The 18,570-nt window shown below is 40.2% G+C and overlaps 1 long non-coding RNA gene and 1 pseudogene across 2 annotated transcripts in view; both read right to left on the bottom strand.

Annotated features, from left to right (window-relative positions):
* LOC121318067 overlaps positions 1–18,570 on the bottom strand; it is a 72,290-nt gene that overhangs the window by 24,357 nt on the left and 29,363 nt on the right. Inside the window, exon 1 of one of the 2 annotated variants that reach the window (XR_005950573.1) lies at positions 13,597–14,777. The exons of the other annotated variant lie outside the window; for it this stretch is intronic. This is a non-coding gene — a long non-coding RNA (uncharacterized LOC121318067). Of the gene's footprint in view, positions 1–13,596; positions 14,778–18,570 lie in introns of those variants that run through there. 2 annotated transcript variants of the gene reach the window in all.
* LOC121318066 lies at positions 14,942–16,804 on the bottom strand (annotated as a pseudogene).

Consider the following 18,570-nt stretch of genomic DNA (forward strand, 5'->3'; position numbering starts at 1 on the left):
CTACTCAGAACCTCAGAAATAAGACCTTATGAAAAAACTGCAAATATATCTCTGGTTAGCCACTTACTATATTGCCCCAAGAGCTTACCCTTGTCTACAAGCTGAACTCATGGTTTGTCAGGCTAATTTATCTTTTCGGGCTTGTTTGTAGCATAATGCAATTGCTAAGTCAAAGTGAATCAGAAAATGAGGCATTTATGTCACAATGCAAGTGACACATGCATCCTGGCACAAGGACTCACATCTGCCCTGCTTTGCATCACTTGGCAATTACAATCCAGTAGTGAAGGAAGGAGGAAACAGAGTTTGGTACAGAATTAAAGGTGTAGTAAATATTATTTCTCAAGATTACCCATATATCAAAGCCCATATATCAAATTCCACTTTTCCATAGAATTAAATGCTGTACACCTACAGTTTTATATGCAATATATACTGTGGTACTTCATGAAAAAGGGTTGGTTATAAACATTCCCACAATACCAAATCTTAAACGTGTAGAAAATGAAAGTAAAACTAACAACTCTAATTCCTGTTTGTCACTCTCAGTGACGTAATAACAAGCAGGCTTGAATGAGGAAGATGGTAATAGTGCACCTATGGGGAATACAAAAAAGCTCAAATGTTAATAAGGTTGAGAACACACAATGCTTAACTATAAAGGAATGCAGTAAACAGAACCCAAGGAATCTATTTCAGTGTAAAATTGAACATACATGTGGGCAGCTTTAAGTTTCAGATATAGACTGGGCTTTGCTTAGTCTCCTGTATAGCAGCAGGTAGAAAGGGAAAACACATGCTGGGCCTGAAGAAGCAAATGTTCTCCCAGCTTTACCAACGTGACATATTTGAAATATTATACATTGCTGTTATGTTGCCCTCGGCCGATGCTTATTCCAGTACATTCCAGTAAGTCTTTGACGCAATGCAATAAGCTAGTACATCAATCACTAGTACGTCGCAAGTCACATTATTTCAAGGAAAAACAATATAACTATGTTACAAATAGTTATTAATGACTGAAATGAGGAATGTTAAAATCCCATCTTTCAACTCTCTTTGCCTAATGATTGGGGGAATCTAGAGCTAGAAGCAATATTTTCATGAATAGCCCATGTTTGTGCTTTTTCTTTCAATCAACTGTATTTTCCTACTTAAAGAAGTGAAACAGGCTTGGGATTGCTTGTATTGTAAACCTGGTCACAGTTGCATAATTGGATGAATAAATGGCTTGATGGCTTATTTCCCATTAGGAATTAATTGGAGTTTGTCCAGTTGTGGTCCTCACTGTTCCCTGTAGCATGGTAGTATATGAATCTTTGGGTCTGTCTTTCTAGTGTCACTGTTTGTCAGATCAATGCAATGCCCAGTGAAATAGCCTGGAATGAGCTTAAGTGATTCTTTAGCAGAGGCTTCCACTAGCCTCCTGCTACTGATCCACGATAATAAAACAGCACACCCTCTCTCATCCATCCTCTATCTCTGTTCATTACACGCAGAACATTCTTCCCTCTGCTTCAAGGCCTCAACAACAAAACAAGGCATTGCCCAGGTCACCATGGAAACCAATGAAACGATTGGATTCAGCTGCATAATTGCCATTCAAGCTGCAGACAGTGCATCACAATAATTTTCAATTTTCAATCTGCTGTATATTCAAGGCTGTTAGAATGCGGTTGTTGTTGACATCACTATTTGTTTACATTCTCTCTGGGAATGTATATTATAACTCCTAACAGTGGTGTAAAGAATCATTCTAATGGTGTTAAATTTACAGAATGCATTGAATCTCTTCAACTGTGGCTGCAAATACAATATTAGAGCTGTCATTATCATAAAAAGTAGCTTTTTACCAGTTCAGCAGAAGCACTGGGTGTAATACCTTCAATTGTAGTCCACCTGCCTTGTCAGTCACTATTGCAGAAAATAAAAAAAAAATAATAGCAGTAAATGGATGTCAGTAAACATTATTATTTGGGGTACCACTGCACATGTGCACATATTTGAAAAATGTATGAATATCTATACAGGGCTGCTTAGATATTTCATAAGCAAGATCTGAGTGTTGTAAAATGCCAGCATATGCAACAAGTGTGACACCTCTGTATATAAACAGCTAACAGGTTCTCTAGTAAAAATGTAAGTGTGAAACTACATCTATACGCACGTGTGTCTCCACTATACCCCTGCTGAATGGGATAATGTAACATTTTACAGCCTCCATTATTCAGGCTACCTCATTTCTGTCAAACAAAGGCCTCATCTATAAATGATTGGATGTCAGCAGTCCAGGACACATCAAAGTCACCACTAAAAGCATCTGTACAACACGCTTAGCTTTTTAGAAATGCTAAACACTAGAGTAACAAACCAAAGCCAATGCAAACCCAAAACCTGAATCAGCCTGGAAATACATGCACCAGAGAAACCATTGGTAACACAGCATTAATCCCCATACTTGAAAGAATAGAGTCTCTGTGCTATGAAACAAGAAACTGGGTCATAAAAAGTTTAGGCTGGTACCTTTATTTAGATTTAGCTCTGGTACAGTCTACGAGTTATCTAATCCAAGTTTTATCTTGCTGAACTCTGGGTAATGTTCACATAGTGGATGCTAAAGATAATTTTTAAAATAAATTTGGTTATTAAAGAGCACTCTGGTAAACTGGCTTTCCTCAAAACACGAAATGATATTCAAGCACCGAAAAAACACTGACAGTAGTAAACTCATATTTATTTTTATTTTTTTTATTGTGACAAGGTGCATTGATTTCCAAACCCCTCTGCCTTTACCAAGATCAATGCACAACTATTATTTAAAAATGTTTAATAACAAGAAACATCACATATTTAACTTACTGTGTATAACTTCTGGGGGAAATGTGAACACATGTAGGGATATTTTAAGCATCTTGTTTATATAATCATCTTTAAAATCCTTTAAAACACCAACAGGCAACCCTGCTTCTCAACAGCTGCAACTACACAAGGTTTTTCTTTAAATCCCTAACTATTCATCTGCATTGCTTTCTTGTGCACTAAGAACAAATATATCTGTAACACACATCCCCATGGCCATCAAATCAAAATCAAAGCTACATATAAGTATTACCAAAAAGGTTATGACCATGACGTATCTCAGCAGACTGCACAGAATGGTATAGAATAAGAAAGGGCAAGGGATAGTTTCATGAAAATTAAATAAGTGGTATTTAAGGCCTATATGTTATTAGGTAAGCAAATAAGGTGTTGGTATAACAGTAAAGTATATGAGAAAGACTAATTTGCAGTACGTGGAATAAGTATTTGTGTTCTCAAGATACACACAAAAAAGTGTGACGAGTAGATGTACAGACAGACATCCACATACAGTATATCTCCCGAATCTAATGCAACAATAACGTAAGTCAAATAATGTTAATAGAAAGTTTTAATTGGATAAGTGTTTTTCCAGATCTGAAAAGATGCATACAACCTCCTACACTGCTGCTGAAGGGAATTTCATTCTGTGTGGTGGACAATAAAAGGCTCTGCTTCTACAGTGTGCATCCATTTTATTACAAAAGGAATGGTCATGCTCATGGGCAGCCAGCCAGATGACAGAGCCCCTCAAAATACCTCTGATTTCTGTTATTTCCACCAGCCTGTGCTGAAGACTGTCCTATTGGATAGGTAGTTCTCTAGATATACTGTGAAACTGTAAAGTGTGTCACACTTTTTGCCATGTTGACTGCCAAGACCACATTGGACATTCTCAGAGGCAGAGTGCTGCTACAGAGAGATACATGTAAATGTGTCAGCTCAGTTGTTTGTGGTACTAACGGCCTGCAGCTGTTGACCCCTGTTTTAGTGAAAGTGGCAGATGCTCTGTGTGAACTATATAACAAACCAGATAATGGGACTTCCTTGAGAGCAGCCCTGGCAGGTCTCACAATGTTTTGTTGCTGGCAGATCAGGAGAGTAGCAGACCAACCATTTTTCCCATCCTGGCAGGAGGTGTCCAGATGGGTATGGCCTAATCTGCTCTGCAATTCCAGGTATTTCAGAGAAAGCAGGAGCCTTTCTCTCACCAGATTGAAATTTCCAATCAGCTAACTTGTCGCTCCACTCAACAGACAGATAAATTACCTCTGAAATACGGCTGTCAATAAACTCATCGATGAGCCACCAGACTCACCGAGAAAAAAATCAGATGAGATTCACTGTAAACAAAGTAGACAACATGGACGCCCCCATGCAATCTGTTAATGTGGACTGTGGTCACACTAAATGAAACACATAGTGGACTTGGATACTGTAAATCACTAAGTAATAAAAGTCCTACCAAATCCCATTCAATTAGGAACTTTTCAACCTTTAAATTAAATATTCAAATTATAAAACAAAAAATTTAAGTTGATGCTATTTTTATGACCTAATCTAATACAATGTCAAAGCGATTGAGTTCATTCTTTTAAAAAAAAAAAACGCGTACACACACACACACACACACACACACACACACACACACACACACACACACACACACACACACTAACTACATTAATTCTTTTATTTTTGGTTTTAACAGATAACAATACTGTACACAATAATAAAAAAAACAAAGTATGATATCACATTTTTTTGTTTTGGGTATATTTATTGCCAATATATCCACAAAAAAAAAACTTTGTTATATTATCTAGTTAGATAGACAGTAGTAAATCGTACTGTTAATGGGTGCACAAAACTGTTAGGAAGTACACTCTACACCATGCTTATATAGACAGTATGTTGTAAAATAAAAACTAAAACAAATAACGTTTGAACAATTCTAGTACTAATCGTCATATTTAATGTCACCAAACTGTTAGAATCCAGTCACCGGTGGAGGTACTTTCTGCTCACCAATACATTTGCAGCGGTGACTAAAACAACGTGCCCTATTACTGCTCATTGTGATGGTGGTTGATGTGACCTGGAGGACAACGCTTAAAAACGATTTGTGATTGCAATCATTTAGCTTTAACCATAGGCTGGATTTAGGGTTAAAAATGTGGGGTGGGGGTGGGGCAAATTCACAGCTACAATGCAATATTCATGGCCAACACCGTGGCATGAGATCATGAACTGTTTGTTCTGTTTTGGCATTTTGACATAATGAACACATGGCACTGGTGTTTATTTACACTGTCTGGTGAAACAGCTGGACTGCAGCAAGTTCAGTTGAAGGGAATATGTTCTATAGCTAATACATTCAGTTTAGCACACAAATGTTTTGGAGACATATCTCCTAAAGAAGGGGTAGCCTCAAAGCTGATAAATGGTTCCTACTGGTTTAAGGTAAGAACATCTACTGGTGCTTTTTTATTGAGATCTGTATACTTTAGGGTTGTCCCTAAGTCTGGTAAATGTTCTTACTTCATAAAGTGAGATGCCAAGTGTCCTGTCACTGGGACCAATTTGAAAGCCACTTGAAATCAGCCCTGTTTGTTTTTATGCTGTAAAAGTGGGGCTCCATAAGCTATTTACTAGTTATCAAAAAAAAAATGGCACTTATCAAGTACTTGCACCAATCAATTCTTACCTCAAACACAGTGCTGTTGACCATGCTTGTCTCACTGAGTTAAGCAGCTGCTTCATATGAAGAAGCAATGATGTTTTTGCTTGCCCCAGTCTGAGTCCTAGTGTTTACAGTTGAAACTCCCTCCCAATTACTGATAGACTGATTAGTTTTATGATGCAAAGGCGATGAGGTTATGCAGGCTTGCTCAATAATAGGTTACAGTACATTAATGTTCTTCAGAAAACAAAAAGGAGCCTGTAATGAGCATTGTGTTTATACCTCCTGTACTGCTCATCGTGTGTTCACTAGACCCAGCAGTCCTTTTGTACAGGTTGTCAGAGAGACGGTGCATCCACAGTAGTGCCTGTGAATTGATAATTAACTGTGGCACCAGGCTAAACGAGATCTATTCATCGGTGGATTTTGTCAACACAAGCCTATTCTTGGCTTGTTACTATGCTAAAAATGTGCTTCCCTTTGAACTTTTTGCCACCCTGAGCAAAATTGATAACGAAATTGTAATGTTTGCTTGCTTGTCAAAATCAGCAGAGCACCTTTAGAAAATCAAGAAGTCATCCATAATGTCAGACACCTAATCGTAAATACTGAGGTAACACTGCTCTGTAACAAACTGAAGGCCCAATACAATTATCATTTCTCTGGGGAAAAGCATAGCAGTAAAATAGAAATGTATGCAATAAATAGTGCAATTTGAATTCTGATGTGTTTACCCCATCAACAATGCTAAATCAAAAGCTCTGTCTGACACAATGAAAATGATCACCTCAGTGAGGCTATTTTAAATTCACTCTGAATGAGAACAATGTGTAGATAGAATGTCTATCTTCACAAGGCATGGATGCACACGCAGTCTGTTTATGACATCAGTTTGTATTTTTCTAAACCCTTTTTTTCCCAGCTAAAAGTTATTTGCATTCGGCCCAGAATCAAATTAAAACTGACGAAGGCTTTCGTCAAAATGTGTGTCTACATGACGTGTTTATGTGCAAATGTGAGTAATGGGACAAAAGGAGGAAATCTGATAGCATGGCACAAAAAAAGAGAGTATGGTAGTCACACATACAATACACTGATTTTGGTAGCAGTATTTTCATTTCTAAAACGTGACAAATTTCAAAGATATGTGAACTTGTGCATGTACTTGTACAGTTGTTTTAATGCTTGTATTTGTTTGAAATACTATACTGTAAACCATATTTAAAACAAGTCTAATGCAACAGATTTTAAACACAAACTAGTGTTTTTGTTCGAGAGTATATAATGTAGCAATCTCAGTTAACGCAGACAGGTGCATCACACAGGGCAAGGCAATACACACACAGGCGGTGGGCAGGCGCGAACCTGGGAGCTCTTACACTAAAGCTTAGCGCCAATAATGCTGTACAAAAGTGCTGGCTCCTTTGCAAAGAGCGTATATAGGGATTATGTCTTTGTGTGTGATTATGTCACCTACCAGCTCTGCTGCTGCCTTCCCCCATGCACTAGACAATACTATATCCATGTTGATGTAAAGTGTAGGCCTATTAATCAGATTTTATGACAAGAAAAACAAAACATACAGATATATCTATAAAACAAATGTGGATTTTCATCAAACTTCGATATGAGCTGACGCTGTTTACATATTTTGTGTTATTTATATCATTTTGTTAGTGTAAGGTACTGAATACAGGCAATGAAATTGTGCATTATAAATACCATATGGGAGATACTGAAATTGAAGAAGGAATCTATGATAAAGAGTTTATGTTGACTCAGAAATGTCTATCTAGACAATGTGGGGAAGCTATAAAAAAGTCCAACAAGATGCTTGGATATATAGTGAAAAGTGTTGAATTTAAATCAGGGGAAGTAAAGTTAAAACTTTACAATGCATTAGTGAGACCTCACCTAGAATACTGTGTTCAGTTCTGGTCACCTTGCTGCAAAAAGGATATTGCTGCTCTAGAAAGAGTGCAAAGAAGATCGACTAGAATTATTCCAGGTTTAAAAGGCATGTCATATGAAGAATTGAATCTGTTCAGTCTTGAACGAAGAAGACTACACGGCGATCTGATTCAAGCATTCAAAATTCTAAAATGTATTGTAGTGACCTGGCAGAATTGAAAGGACTTTTGTGTGTTGTGTGTCTTGTTCGTGGTTTGTGTATTGTGAGGCAAGCCCACGCCAGTGGGGTGGGTGGGATTTGTACATAGTTGACCAGTCAGACCTCCTCGTAGCCAAGGTTAGGTTGCGTTACATCAGGTCAGGTTGGTACACAGGCTGGTGGAGTGCAGGGAGTGGTGGGCGTGCGGGAGAGAAAAGGGCTGGAGAGGAGAGCAGCAGGTTAGAGGTGAAGGGAGTGAGATACAGCACGAGTAAATGGAATTATTTGTGTTGACGTGGGTCTCAGTCGATAGGGACTGTACTAGTGTTGTAAAAGGGCAACAAAACCCCAGAGTTACTTCAAACCAACCTGTCTGTCTGTCTGTCTACACTAAAAGAAAAGAAAAACAGTGAGACCACTGCTCTTTACAATTGGTGTCAGAGGCATGGGATTCAATCCACGCAGCCGGTCTCAAGATGGAACAGGCAGCGGAGCACTTTGAAGCGGTGCCCAGACACAGAGGGGAGGCGAGAGCATGAGCATGGCGCTGGAGGAGCTGTGGCAATGAGGAAACGAGGTCAGTGAGGCGATAGCGGGAAAGCATGGGGCGAGAAGCAAAATGGCCACTCTGCAACAGCATGTGGGTTACGCCGGAAGAGAAGCCGGAGGGCATAGAGCGGAAATGCGGACATTTTGAAGAGGATGTAAACAAGATGGCCTCTGGAGCACTGCGGGAGATAGGTGAGCGAAACTGGGAGAGCGTTAAGAAGGATTTTGAACAGAAAGCCCGGTAAAATAACTGGAATGGCGAGATGAAACTATTGCAGTTAACAAGATGTTTAACTGCAGAGGAGTTTGAAGAAATAGAGCAGGCTTTGTGCAAACAAACAGTTGCATATGAGACTGTGATAGCATGCTTAGACGAATTGAGCTTACATAGGACCCAACATGGCCGCTGCTCTGCCAGCAGCAGAAAGACTGTTTTTGAGTGGGAAGACCCAGAGCAGGCCAGGGTACAGAGGGGGGCGACAGACTGCAGTGTGGAGGTGAAGACCGGGTGGTATGATGGACAGTCCAACTGGGAGGCCTACCGGGCTAGGTTCCAAATTGTAGCCCAGGCAATTGGTTGGAGCCAGCAGGAGAGAGCCGTGCGGCTGACAATGGCCCTGGAAAGAGAGGCACTACTGGCCTTGCTGGACCTGAATGAGGCCAAACTCGCAGACAGCCAGGCCGTTCTCACAGCACTGGTTCGCCGATTTGGGAGCGCAGAGCCTGCGGTCAACTTGCACCAGCGCCGAGCGTCCTGCAGCCGACAACCCGGGGAGAAGCTGGCTGTGCTTGCTGTGGAGGTGCGCTATCTCACCCAGAAGGGCTACCCCACCTTCACAGCTGAGGCCCAAGAGGATCTGGCGACTGAAGCATTCCTCCGGGGCCTGACCCCCAAGTCCCTGTGCTAACATGTGCGGCTGAGTGCACCCACTTCGTTGGAACTGGCCTTGAAGCAAGCAAAGGTTGTAGATGAAGTGCTGGAGGAAGGCACGCTGACCAGGACACCAGGCCACAACCCAGACATTTACCCCCCAAGTGTGTGGGTCCCTGCAAGGTGGTGGAGTGGGTTGGTGAGGTGGTCTTCCACATCATCATGCACCCCAGGGCTGCCATGTTGTTCTCCACCATGACTGGATGGCCCCCTATCTGAGAAGGGCCTCCTCTGCCCAGATACCCTCCCCTCCCTCTTCTACCTCCACACCCTGTCCCTGCCCTGGTCTCATCATCTCCCTCTTCAACTCCTGCACCCCTCGCCCATGTCCCTACCCCGTTTCCATTCTCAGACCCCCTGCCGGGGCCCCAGTTAACCACCCCTGTCCAACCCTCCATTTTGCCCAGTAAGACTCCTGCCCAGCCTTGGAGACTCCGTCGGAGACCAAGTCGCTTCTGGGGCTTTCCACTCCCTCAGGGGCAAGGTACTGGGGCGGGAGGGCAGTGTAGCGACCTGGCCTAATTGAATGGACTTTTGTGTGTTGTGTGTCTTGTTCATGGTTTGTGTATTGTCCACGCCAATGGGGGGTGGGATTTGTACATAGTTGACCAGTCAGACCTCCTCGTAGTCGAGGTTAGGTTGCGTTATATCAGGTCAGGTTGGTACGCAGGCTGGTGGACTACAGGGATTGGTGGGCCTGCGGCAGGGAAAAGGGAGAGCAGCTGGTTAGAGGTGAAGGGAGCAAGATACAGCACGAGTAAAGGGAATTATTTGTGTTGACACGGGTCTCAGTCGATAGGGACTGTACTAGAGTCTGTAGTAAGTCTGTCCATCTGTACACACTGAAAGTAAAAGAAGAACAGTGAGACCACCGCTAGTCACAGTATTGACAAAAAAGAAACAAGGACCAGGGTCAAAGGTGGAGATTAGATAAAGAGGCATTCAGAACAATTGGAGGCACTTTTTTACAAAGAGAATCGTGGGAATCTGGAACCAACTCCCCAGTAATGGTGTTGAAGCTGACACCCCGGGATCCTTCAAGAAGCTGCTTTATGAGATTCTGGGATCAATAAGTTACTAACAACCCAACGAGCAAGATGGGCAAAAACGGCCTCCTCTCGTTTGTAAACTTTCTTATGTTCTTATGTTCTTATCTTTCACTGGGTACACGTCTCGTCAATCATTTAAACCTGTGCATTCAGAAATTAATCTTTTAATCACAGCCCTAAATGCCAAGCCTTCTTACAGGTAAGCCAAGAACTAAAGACTATTTAACTAGCTTATTTATGTATTTATTTGTGTATTTATGTATTTATTTATGTATTTAAAGCTAAGGTGAAGTGGTTTTTTTTTTTTTCAATCCAACGACACTTTCTCGAAATTCGGTTGTTTATATAACACGTTGCTTGAAAGTGATTAATTCTTGAGCTTTCTGCGGCTGTTACCTTGCGTGTCTAAATTCGATGTGACACGAGTTAAGAGTGATGGAACATGATTAAGCTGCTGTGAGTAAGAAATTGTTGAGAACAGAGAAAGGACCCTGTCTTGTCAGATTGACTCACTCAGTCTGACTGGGGGTTAGCTTTTAACATATATTCTACACACACACAGCACATGCATGCACACACGTGTGTATATTTAGCACCTAAATATGATTAAACTGTTACAAATATACCTTGCAAGATAAAACTAAAACTCAAGGGCCACTTATTCTGAGATGTTTGTTGTTAAATCATAGGTAATCTTGTACTGTGCACGAATATAATAATAATAATAATAATAATAATAATAATAATAATAATAATAATAATAATAATAATTAATTATTATTATTATTATTATTATTATTATTTGTCCCTTTGAGCACAAAACCAACCAATGACTACATTATCTGGTTGTATCTATTGCTCTTTACAATGCAATTTAACTAAAGCAACGATACAGATCAAAGAGATAATTATAAACTGCAACATGCCAGCTGGCAGCAGAACTGTGTTAATGCCATGCTGTAGTAAATGTGCTCCTAGTTGTTAATATGACCTTAATATTATGGGATTCTTTGTAAGGAAACACATAATAAATACCACCCCTCAATTACTACAGCAACTTTATATATACACCGCTGAGCTCCATATTTACTCCTATAGAAAACTGTTAATGCTCAGAAATGATTACACTATGTAACACAATTTTTGTTCCTGGGTAGTAAGTGTTATTTCCTAATTGCTTATGCCTCAAAAGTGTAGAAAATGGCTATTATTCCCCAGAGACTTTGCTTTTGTGACCAGGACAGTGACATTTTGAAATTTACCTATTTCCAATGAGAAAACGGGCGCTTTTGTGTCTTTTCATTCACATAAAGTAAAAAAAAACAACATATGAATCCAAACTAACATGTATTTATACTAAAGTAATACAAAAATGACTACAAAAGATTTAGAAGTGAGTAGTTTTTCGAGATTTATGATTATACTGTAAATCACTTTCACAAATCAGCCCCCAAATGTAGTCTCCCATCATGTTCTTGTTATACTGTCCTTGGTAGCGGCATTCAAAGTCCAGTATATCCTGGTGGAAGCGCTCGCCTTGCTCCTCCGAGTACGCTCCCATGTTCTCCTTGAATTTATCAAGATGAGCATCAAGGATATACACTTTGAGGGACATCCTACAGCCCATTGTGCCGTAGTTCTTCACCAGAGTCTCAACCAGCTCCACATAGTTTTCGGCCTTGTGATTGCCCAGGAAGCCCCAAACCACTGCGACAAAGCTGTTCCAAGCCACTTTCTCCTTACTAGTGAGCTTCCAGAGGAATTCATTGCACTCCAGGATCTTCTTTATCTGTGGTCCGACGAAGACACCGGCTTTGACCTTTGCCTCAGACAGCTTAGGGAAGAAGTCTTGAAGGTACTTGAAGGTTGCCGACTCCTTATCAGAGAACTCGGTCCGCTGTGGCCAGTCTCGCCTGTGGTAGTGCGCCTTGGTGTCCCTGCTGTCCCAAAGGCAAAGATAGCAGGGAAACTTGGTAAAACCGCCTTGGAGACCCATCAGGAATGCCACCATTGCAGCCTCTTGATGCCATCTCAGAAAAATGCAGATATGTATCCACTTAGGCAGCTGGAACTAAACTGAACTGGTGGGCTTAAGGCCCCTGTATTTATACTACTATTTATATTACTGGAAAGTTCTAGAAGTTACTCCAAGTTTACTCAGCACTGAATCTATCTGGAATGTTCTGGAAAATAGGTAAATTTCAAAATATCACTGTTCTGGTCACAAAAGCAAAGTTTGTGGGGAATAATAGCCATTTTCTATACTTTTGAGGCATAAGCAATTAGGAAATAACTCTTACTACCCAGGAACCAAAAAAAAAAAAAATTGTTACACGGTGTTACCATTGCATGAACGAATTAAAACGATTGAATACTTTTGTGGTAGTTTTCTCTTTTTCAATCTTAGTGTCCTCAACAACTATGTTCCTTAAAATACCACCGGTATATACGTTTTGAACATGCCCTAAACGCTGCTACCCTTTCACGTTGTGTCATAAAAAATGGCAACATCCAAAAAGCTTTGATTAAACAGTTTTAGGTGTTTTACCCACAACAAATAATATAATTCTCAGTCTTCCATGCATATGTAGGTTATGTGCCAGCATAGACGAATGCATCTCAGTCTCTTAACTGCCCTATATCAACAACATATTGTAATCAAATGACTTTTACAAGTTTGATACACTTGCTCTTCGCCGCAGTGCCAGGTAATGCGTGGTTCTGAAAGAACAGCGCCAAGCTGGAAACGATAGAGTTAAACAATAATATTTTCAGAATTAAAATAGAACCGCACTTTATTCAAAAACACAATACTATACAACTCAGGGTGGTCAAGGAATTGAGTTAAGCTCAAAGGCTGTAACAATGTAATAACCATTTCTCTTTTGACAACTGCTTCCAGTATGCCCAATATATACATTGCTTTTGAGCTATATAAGAGCTTCACAATATGTCTCCTCTGTCTTAGAGGCAAAGCATCACGTGCAGGGCTATTAATAGCATTTAACAGACGAGGGTATTCGGAAGTATTAGGTAGAAGCAAATACAGTCAAATTGTACAGTGTTGTGTTTATATGTGCGACATATTTATAATGTATGCAAAATACAGACGCAGAATCGATTGAACCCACATATTCCTCTTTAATGTTTCAATTTTCATTACTAATTTTTTAGTATCTCAGTTTTAGAAAATAAAATTGAACTATTTAGGAACTCCCTGGTCATTACTATCACTTTCCCCAAAATGTTAGACAGTTCTGTGTTTGTGTTTTATTTGATCAATATGAGTGTAATCGGTATACCTATATAGGACGTGTTATGTTGTGAACAGTTTAATTTACGGTATAGGCGAACTCCTGTGCACGGTAAATGCTGGTAAATAAAAACGCAGTTGGGTACTTATACAGACACTGACCTTTCGTCTTTGCCAGTAGGCACTGGGGCTCTTCTCGCGGGTTTCGCTTCCTTATTTTACTCCATGAACTGAGCTCCTGGTCTGCAAATGCTTTCGTTGGTTATCTTCTAGGAATTAAGGCAGATTCCCTCTGTTCTTTAACGCTGTCAATTGTCAATAGATTTCTCATTGAAAACACTGGGAGATGTTACTGATAACTGCCTCAGGAGGTTCCTATGTCATTGCCATTAAAAGGATACAACTCAGACCCGGTGAATCTGACAGAAAAGTAATTTGTATTTAAAACATATATGCATCTGCTGCTGGGTGTTTTTCTAACGTTAACTGTTGCATGATGCGTTTCTTTACATTGTTCAGAATATCGGTTTGCTAACACAAAGAAAAAATCCATTCGAGTTTTGAATGTTCCTGAAACACGTGTTACACTTTTCTGCCACAGATCGATACAGTCAATGTGGGTGATAGAAAAATTAATTAAAAATACTGCAACATAAAAACGACACGATCTGTTATGGTTCTTCTCGAAAACTCTTTAAAATAAACACAACGTTGAGTACACTGTTAAATATACAGAATCTGTAGAAACCAAGTAGCTGCATGTAGCGGCTTCTTTGGATATGAATGGATGTCAAAAGAGAATAGCAACACTAGCCTTTTGGACCCGCGGTAGTTCTAATAGGTGACGAGATATTCACAAATAAATAGATATTTGTGTTCCTAATATTCAATAATAAAATTAAGGCGCAAATATAAATATAAAGAAAGGATTAAGAAACAATGGATGGTGTTCACTGGTTTAACCTCACAGCACCAAATTCCACACATTAAACATAAAAAAAAAATTCCTTGTTCAAAATTAAAGCCTTCTGTTTTATACGCGTGCTATGTATTCCTGGCCCAGTTTATAGTCGGGATTTGTTTAAAAAGAATGAAACAATGAACCTGTGTTTCTTTCAAAATCAAACCATGGGCATCTAAAATATAGTCCTAAATTGTTTTGTTTTTTTCCCCCATCTGTTACAAAATATAAAGTTAATTTCAAAATACTGTTTTTTTTTTTTTTTTTTTTTTTATATCACCACATATTGTACTCAACGTCACAAACCCCAGTATTGTAACAGTATTGAATATTTTCGATTATCTGTACTGTAAACGTAATACATTACAAATATGTAAGTAGTTTATATTAAAAAGTATACAAACGACATGTATGGTAATAAATATGTTGATCGATCTAGAGTGACGCGTTATATCTATTATATATATATATATATATTATATATATATATATATATCTATATATATATATATATATATATATATATTTATGGACGCATAGGCCTAAATGAAGTTTATATGGGCTTTTTTGACATCAAGTGACACAAAAGAAAGCTCTCAACAGCAAACACTGTCTATATTAGAATTGATATCTACCTAACCGAACACACACTTTGATTTACAGTTCTGTCGCTCTACTTGTGTCTAAGCAAAGCGCATAAAGAGACCTTTTAAAGTCCATGTTGCTATTTGCTTTGAAGTTTGCTTTTTCCATTGACCGTCCATTGTTGACCCCATCAGACTTGTTAAGAGATTCGTTGCTGGGGCTCCTGTTCAAGTCACTGCAAGGGTTTTCCTCATCACTATTTGGCTCTTCCTTAAGAGAGGTGTGCTCTTCCTGGTCAGTCTCTCTGTGATAGAAGTAATTGAAGTTGGACACAATGACAGGTACTGGCAATGCAATGGTCAACACGCCGGCAATAGCACACAGGGAGCCTACAATTTTCCCTCCGACAGTAATGGGTCGCATATCTCCATACCCTACGGTCGTCATGGTTACCACAGCCCACCAGAACGCATCAGGGATGCTGGAGAAGAAGGACTCGGGCTCATCTGCCTCTGCAAAGTAAACACCGCTGGAGAACAGAATGACGCCGATAAACAGAAAAAAGATTAAAAGACCAAGCTCCCTCATACTGGCTTTCAGTGTCTGACCCAGAATCTGTAGCCCTTTGGAGTGTCTTGATAGCTTAAAGATCCTAAACACTCTGACCAGGCGAATTACTCTTAGGATGGACAGTGACAGCGTCTGTTGCCCGTTGTTTTCTTGTTGCTCTGCTAGTTCTGTGGTCAGGGTGATAAAATAGGGGATGATAGCTATAATATCTATTACGTTCATCATGTTTTTAGAAAACGCCGATTTACTGGGGCAGGCAAAAAATCTTACAGTAAGCTCAAACGTGAACCAAATCACACAGGTAGTCTCAACTATAAAGAAAGGGTCTGATGTGCTACTCGGTGGCGGAGCCTGAGTAATATTAGTTCCACTGACAGACAGCGGTAGCTCTCTCTCATCTCGAAACTCTGGCAGCGTTTCCATACAAAAGGTTACAATGGATATGACGATCACCAGAACAGATACAATGGCGATCCCCCGTGCTGGACTGGAGCTCTCCGGGTACTCGAAGATGAGCCATAGCTGTTTCTGGAAGTTACTTTTTGTAGGCATTGGTCTCTCTTCCTCCTTAATAAATCCTTCGTCCTCCCTGAACTTCTCCATTGCTTCTTCCCCCAACTCGTAAAAACGGATCTCATCCGCAAATATATCTATGGAGACGTTCACAGGTCTCCTTATTTTCCCACCTGATTGATAAAAATAAAGTACTCCATCAAAACTGGGCCGATTCCGGTCGAAAAAGTACTCGTTTCTGAGGGGGTCAAAGTACTTTAACCTTTTATGGGGGTCGCCGAGCAAAGTGTATGGGAACTGGTTCAGGGTTCCCAGTTGAGTCTCGAACCTGAGTCCAGCAATGTTAATTAATACCCGTTCGCTGTTCTCACCGTCCATATCCAAAGTGTCTTCATCTAAAAGATGAGGGCTGTGATCCGCCCTCAACAGAGCTTCTATGGCATTCTCGCTGCTGCTATAAGTATTATTCATGTTGTTCACTTTCCAAGAGTTCATCTCTTTGCCGTAGACATCGTTCAGCTGGTATTGTGCCAAAGGTGCTTGGGGGGAGTGGGGGGGGGGGATTCAGAAAGCTCGCGCAACCTCCACCTGCATTGCCTGCGCTCACAATGGCAGTAGAACCACGGCTTTCAAAAGTTACCAGCGCTATCTCCATTCCAAATACATTAAATATTCATCAGAAACACACAACTGTGCAGTTAGATCAGCACTTTCCTTCTAATGCACACGCGCTTTCTTCTGATAAAGAGATCAGCACCAGATTAAACTGGAAATAATCCAGAACTCCACTCGAAATTATATTAACAACTATTATTAATTGAAAAAAAAAAAAAGACCAGCACAGACACCCAGGTCTTTATAAATTGAATAACACGTCAAGCGGCGAGTGGAGACCCGGATGAGAAAGTAATGATCATTCCTGACGTCAAAATAGCTGCCAGGGAACCCTTTGAAAATGTCTCTCCCTAACTGTCAAGCAATCTTATTTTTTCTCTCTATAATAACAAGTAAAAGGGGGTTGGACTGCGAGGGCGTCCCTGTGCGTGTTCAATTTTCACGCATTTCATCCAGCAGGCATTGCGCAATGGGTGGTGGAAGCAAAGACAGCTGTAATTCCACTTTAATATATCCCATACATCTTTTTTTTTTTTCTTCTAAAATGCCTGGTGCTTTACAATAATGCGCTCCGTGCATGCAGGGATACAATTTTTAATTGAACCTGAAACATTAGCAAAACAAACAAACAAATACAAAAAACATCACCATTTGTTTGTCATCTTTGAAAGCTGCAGGCTTGAATCCACGTGTGTATTTTATTCACGAGATGTAATTAGGTGTTTTTGTCGTCGTTGTTGTTGTTGTTGACATACACCTGCATTCTTTAAAATATAAACGAATTCAGTCAATATTTTAACAATGTGACGTTGCTGTCAATGTTACATAAACATAAGCCTGTTGTTGTGTTTTATTAATATTTTACCACACCTTTACTGCACTATGTTAGAATGTAAAACAACACAAAGCAGGCTCGCATGTAGACGGTTTTGTCGTCTGCCTTGTCATTCAATATTCTGTTCTGTATGAGATAGCCTATAGTATTTAGCACTGTCAGTCATTTCAAGAAACGTGAAACCCCTGAAGGAGATTGGAACTAGCACCGACAAAACCGCGTGATTACGTTATGAAAAATTAAAGATGCTGATACTGGATGTGGGTAGCATAGTTAATATAAGCAGTAAGATCTACTGGTCAGAAAATCACAGAGATTATATCTGATCATTAGAAACTTGTGTTATATGGGGCGTCAAGTCTAAAAACAAAACAAAGAAAATTAAACAAAACAAAAAAAATATATATATTTTATCAGAATTTTTTTTTCTTTCTTTTTTCTGGATTTAAGTCATGTAATTATTGTACACTACGCATGTCAATGTTTAGCTGACAAGTTAAATCTGGGAATCCAAAAATAAGTCTGTGAAAAAACACACACACACACACACACACACACACACACACACACACACACACACACACACACACACACACACACACACACACATATGTATTCAAGCGGCTAGGACCAATGGGATGTGTGTAAGCTCCTTTACCCGCTTAACCAATTATGTGTGGTTGTTCCAGAAATCAGTGAAGCGGTCAGAGCAATGGTGAGTGGGGTTCTGAGTGGGGGTCTGAGAGAGACAGCGTCCTGAAATAAAGCATTGGAACTGAATCAACGTGTTGTCTCCCTTCTTCTGCTTGCCTGCAAAACATTGAGCATCAAGCAGGAGCATTAAGCAGGAGTGGCTAGGAGATGGAGAGATGGGCAGCACTTCCAGGGACTCAAGGAGGTCGCCCGGATGACGGAACAGCTCAAGAGCCGTGCTGAGAGACAGTGGTTACCGGCGACAGAGTGCATAGGGCCCAGCTGAGTCCTGCAAAGCACAGTGCCAGATGTCTGAAATCAAGCAAGACCATGGGCCAATCAGCCAAATGGCAATGGCAGTGCT

Source organism: Polyodon spathula, chromosome 7 (genome assembly GCF_017654505.1).
Source record: "Polyodon spathula isolate WHYD16114869_AA chromosome 7, ASM1765450v1, whole genome shotgun sequence".
Taxonomy (NCBI): Eukaryota; Metazoa; Chordata; class Actinopteri; order Acipenseriformes; family Polyodontidae; genus Polyodon; species Polyodon spathula.